This window comes from Calliopsis andreniformis, unplaced genomic scaffold (assembly GCF_051401765.1).
Source record: "Calliopsis andreniformis isolate RMS-2024a unplaced genomic scaffold, iyCalAndr_principal scaffold0475, whole genome shotgun sequence".
Taxonomy (NCBI): Eukaryota; Metazoa; Arthropoda; class Insecta; order Hymenoptera; family Andrenidae; genus Calliopsis; species Calliopsis andreniformis.
Genome location: NW_027480884.1, coordinates 15,001 through 20,000, shown reverse-complemented (window position 1 = coordinate 20,000; position 5,000 = coordinate 15,001). Strand labels below are relative to the sequence as shown.

The 5,000-nt window shown below is 53.7% G+C and overlaps 2 non-coding genes across 2 annotated transcripts in view; both read left to right on the top strand.

The window, feature by feature from the left end:
* Positions 1 to 1,417: 1,417 nt before the first annotated feature.
* Positions 1,418 to 1,572, top strand: LOC143188018 (5.8S ribosomal RNA). Its single transcript, XR_013003436.1, has one exon. It is a non-coding gene; the product is annotated as a 5.8S ribosomal RNA (ribosomal RNA).
* Positions 1,573 to 2,929: 1,357 nt separating this feature from the next.
* Positions 2,930 to 5,000, top strand: part of LOC143188019 (large subunit ribosomal RNA) — a 4,056-nt gene continuing 1,985 nt past the window's right edge. Inside the window, exon 1 of the ribosomal RNA XR_013003437.1 lies at positions 2,930 to 5,000. This exon is cut by the window's right edge and continues 1,985 nt beyond it. This is a non-coding gene — a ribosomal RNA (large subunit ribosomal RNA).

Genomic DNA, 5,000 nt, shown 5'->3' with positions numbered 1-5,000 from the left:
TACATTCGCTTCTGGCTGCTTGCGTGAGGCTCCTTGTAAGAAATGGGGAACGCGCAAAGGGAAAGGAAGCCCGCCAGTTCGAGAAGAACGTTTCTTTTTTTTTCCGTCGTGAGTACGCTGCCGATAGTTACAACGCTAGCGTGAGGTGTCGATCACCGATGTCATCGGGCAACATGATCGGGGTCTTGCATGCAATTTCGCATGGAGGACATTGTCCCGTCGTTGCGCGATGCTTCGTCGCACCCGCCGTTGTACGTACGCGCGGCATCTTCGATGGAGCGAAACTGTTCCTTCTCGACTGCCTGCGTGAGGCTTTGTCCCAGCGTTTACAAAGAGCCCGCCAGTTTGGGATGTATCGTTCCCTCCTCGGCGCGTAAGCATTGCGTCGATATATATAGCGCTTGCGTGAGGTGCATCTCCGATAGCCCCGTCGCCACAGCATGATATCGGGGTCTTTCATATCTTATGGAAGACATGGTCCCGTCGCTGCGCGATGTTTCGGTCACACACCCGCCGCTAATATATACGGTGCATACTCGCGCGGCAGAGAGAGGAGAGAGAGCGTGCTTGCCAGCTGCTTGCGCGAGGCTGCGCCCGTTTCTCCTATTTTCGGTGGGAATATGAAAAGCGAGCGAAGAAGAGGTTAAGGAGAAAAACCGATATGAGCGCACGAGTGCGAAAGCAAACGTGTTTTCCCATTCGCATCCCGCTCCCGGTGTTTCTTCGTCTCTTTACCTCGTTGTTCTCTCCGAACCGTCCCGCGGATGTGGACCCTCTCTTGAGAAAGAGAGAGGGCCCGGGTAACCTAGGACGCGACACGTATCCCGCGTCGATGTGCGGCCGTAGGGTACGTATTCCTGCCGTGTGAACAACAACTGTGGACCGGCTGTTAACAGCTTCGACTTTCGTGAGTCTGACTCCCAAGAATAATGAATTTGTGTGTGAATTTAACGGGATGAGAAAGACCGATCGAAGCCGGCTGCGAAGTCCGTTCTCATCGGCTATCCAAATCAGGAGGGGAATACGTACGTGCAGGGCGCTGCGACAATAAAATGGGGGGTGTCGTTTCAGAGGAGAACACCGTGGATGTACGTGGTTCACTTGATCGGGGTATCCCCGTCGGCTCCAATCGTACTCTCCAGGTTGTGATCCTAGGTTTTTAAATGTACTCTACGCCTGGCCGTTACGGGAACCGTTCGCAATTGCGTGGCGGTCTCCGTGCGGAACCGCATCCCAGAGACCCCTGTGTCGTCACTTTCGTTCGTTCGTATCTTACGTTCGGACGAAGTGTCGCGACGCCCGAACCTCCATCGACCGTGTGCTAGTTGGAGGCGCGGGTCTCGGATTCTTCCGAACCCGAGAACTATATACGAGTATGATATATATATATATACATGAACACAGAATATTAAAATACAACCCTGAACGGTGGATCACTTGGCTCGTGGGTCGATGAAGAACGCAGCTAATTGCGCGTCAACGTGTGAACTGCAGGACACATGAACATCGACATTTCGAACGCACATTGCGGTCCACGGATACAATTCCTGGACCACGCCTGGCTGAGGGTCGTTCACGTAACCTTAAGACTGCTTACGTTGGCATCTCGGTGTCACGTACGAGCGATTGTTGGACCGTTCGTCGGCGTTTGCCGCGGTCGCACGAAAACAAGCGAGAATACGCTCTAGACGTCATGGAGGGAAGAAGGTTGTGTGTACACGGCAGATGACTGGAGACATCGTCGTCATCGTCGTTGCTTTGTCGTTCCGGACTTGCGTGAGTGCTACTTTTCACACGGCGTCGTGAGTCGCTTAATTTGTCGACCGCCCGTGCGTGTATGTGCACCGCTCCGGACGCAAGCGCGCGGACGTACGATCATCGACCAGCCTCCGTGTCTCGCCAGATACCCTCGTGATTGTTAACAGACAGCGTTCGCTTTTCGTGCGAGTTTTCATCCGCGCTCCCGACGTAGTCTGAAATGATGCGTGTAAGAAAGAGGCGTGCGTAACCCGCAACGACACACAAGAGAGTTTGTCGTGAGACTACAGAGAAGGACAATGAAAGGGTGTGCGAGTGAGCATGAACACGAGATCGCGTATACCCCACCCGTGTAGTGTGGTGAAGAAATGTATGACGAGAAACAGAGCCCCAGGGATTCTAGAGGGATCGTCTTGTTGCAGGAACAACGCGAAAAGGAGGCACTCATTCGTCGAAACGATGAAGTTCCGGGATGCATCTTCCCCGGCCACGTTTCGGTCGAGTCGTTTGTGGCTCCGTGAATGTGTTGTGCTGTACTACAACTTGTTTCTGTATCCTGAATCCTCTTTGGCGAGGCTTACACAGCCGCCATATATATGACTCATCACATAGGGATGACTTCTCTCCTAGAAGGAGGAGGTGGAAAGGTAGCAGCGTCCGGTCGCCCCATGTCTTCGCGTTAGTCGATCGCCGAGAGAGACCGCGCGTCAAGTCCGGTCGTCCAGTCCACGAAAGCTATACAAAAAGCAAGCGGACGGGCGTTAAACCATACCGGCAGTCGCCTGGCGAGAGTCTCTCTCCTTTAGATCGAATTAAACGAGACGCGAAGATGCTTTGGTGTGGCGCATTAAGGACGATGTGACTTACTCTCCGCTGATCACTTCTGGCGAATGACGAGGAGCTTCCTTACCTTTGGAAACGCTGCTGTTGCGTTACGACAACATATTCCGAAGGCACACGGCGAAGTTGGGACGACGCATCGAACATGATCTCAAGTCTCTCTCTCATTTCCCATTTCTCGTAACATTCGTTCACACACTCTGCCTGGTCCGCTTCTCTCGGTTGTGTGCCCCCGTTGTACGAGGATTACGCCACAGCTTCTTTCGTCATTTTTACACATATATAAAATATATCACTCTACGTGTGTGATATATATTTAACACGTATACGACGACCTCAGAGTAGGCGAGATTACCCGCTGAATTTAAGCATATTACTAAGCGGAGGAAAAGAAACTAACAAGGATTTCCTTAGTAGCGGCGAGCGAACAGGAAAGAGCCCAGCACTGAATCCCGCGGTACTGCCGCAGGGAAATGTAGTGTTCGGGAGGATCCGTTTATCCCGTGACGTTGCATCGCGTCCAAGTCCATCTTGAATGGGGCCATTTACCCATAGAGGGTGCCAGGCCCGTAGCGACCGGTGCGCGTCTCGGGAGGGTCTCTCCTTAGAGTCGGGTTGCTTGAGAATGCAGCCCTAAGTGGGTGGTAAACTCCATCTAAGGCTAAATACAACCACGAGACCGATAGCGAACAAGTACCGTGAGGGAAAGTTGAAAAGAACTTTGAAGAGAGAGTTCAAGAGTACGTGAAACCGTTCAGGGGTAAACCTGAGAAACCCAAAAGTTCGAAAGGGGAGATTCATCGTCGACAAATGCTGGCTCCCGTTGGTGCGCGAAACCCCGAAAGGGGTGTCCGACGCTTTTCCGCAAGGAGGGCGCACGGATGTTACGGCCAACGGCGAACGTTCCGGCTACGTAGACGTGCACTTCTCCCCTAGTAGGACGTCGCGACCCGTTGCGTGTCGGTCTACGGCCCGGGCGGTTAGACCGTTGCGTCGCCTTGTGCGTGCGCGACGGACCCTCGGTGACCCGACCGGCTGCGCGACGGTGTTCCCCAGATGGTATCGGGCCGCAACCAGTCTTCTCATTCGAACGGTGCGTCAGGCCCGCCGCAAGCTCGGTCAGCTTTGTTTGCCCTGTGGTACGGACGTCTTTCCCGTTCACGGGCCTGGCCAGCTGTTAGCCGGCGGAGCCCTCGGACTGGCCAAGCTTTGAATTACCTGTCGGCGGCGCTATTGCTTTGGGTACTCTCAGGACCCGTCTTGAAACACGGACCAAGGAGCCTAACATGTGCGCGAGTCATTGGGATGAGTAAACCTAAAGGCGAAATGAAAGTGAAGGTCGTCCTTTGCGTCGGCCGAGGGAGGATGGGCGCTGCATAGTGCTCCGCACTCCCGGGGCGTCTCGTTCTCATTGCGAGAAGAGGCGCACCTAGAGCGTACACGTTGGTACCCGAAAGATGGTGAACTATGCCTGGTCAGGACGAAGTCAGGGGAAACCCTGATGGAGGTCCGTAGCGATTCTGACGTGCAAATCGATCGCTGGAACTAGGTATAGGGGCGAAAGACTAATCGAACCATCTAGTAGCTGGTTCCCTCCGAAGTTTCCCTCAGGATAGCTGGCACTCACTCCTCCGTTCCTTCGGGGACGCGTGCGAGTCTCATCTGGTAAAGCGAATGATTAGAGGCCTTGGGGCCGAAACGACCTCAACCTATTCTCAAACTTTAAATGGGTGAGATCTCTGGCTTGCTTGGTTCATTGAAGCCACGAGATTTCGGATTAGAGTGCCAAGTGGGCCAATTTTGGTAAGCAGAACTGGCGCTGTGGGATGAACCAAACGCAGAGTTAAGGCGCCTAAGTCGACGTTTATGGGATACCATGAAAGGCGTTGGTTGCTTAAGACAGCAGGACGGTGGCCATGGAAGTCGGAATCCGCTAAGGAGTGTGTAACAACTCACCTGCCGAAGCAACTAGCCCTGAAAATGGATGGCGCTGAAGCGTCGCGCCTATACTCTGCCGTCAGCGGCAAGTGGGGAGGGACGGTGCCATTACTGGTGACCGTCCTCCATGAAGCCCTGACGAGTAGGAGGGTCGCGGCGGTGTGCGCAGAAGGGTCTGGGCGTGAGCCTGCCTGGAGCCGCCGTCGGTGCAGATCTTGGTGGTAGTAGCAAATACTCTAGCGAGACCCTGGAGGACTGACGTGGAGAAGGGTTTCGTGTGAACAGCCGTTGCACACGAGTCAGTCGATCCTAAGCCCTAAGAGAAATCCTATGCAAATGTGGTGTCCTAAAATCAATGTCTGCAAACATATTATTATACAAAGAGATAAATTGAAAGATAAAAAAAGAGACATACACACGTTGGGCGAAAGGGAATCCGGTTGCTATTCCGGAACCCGGCAGCG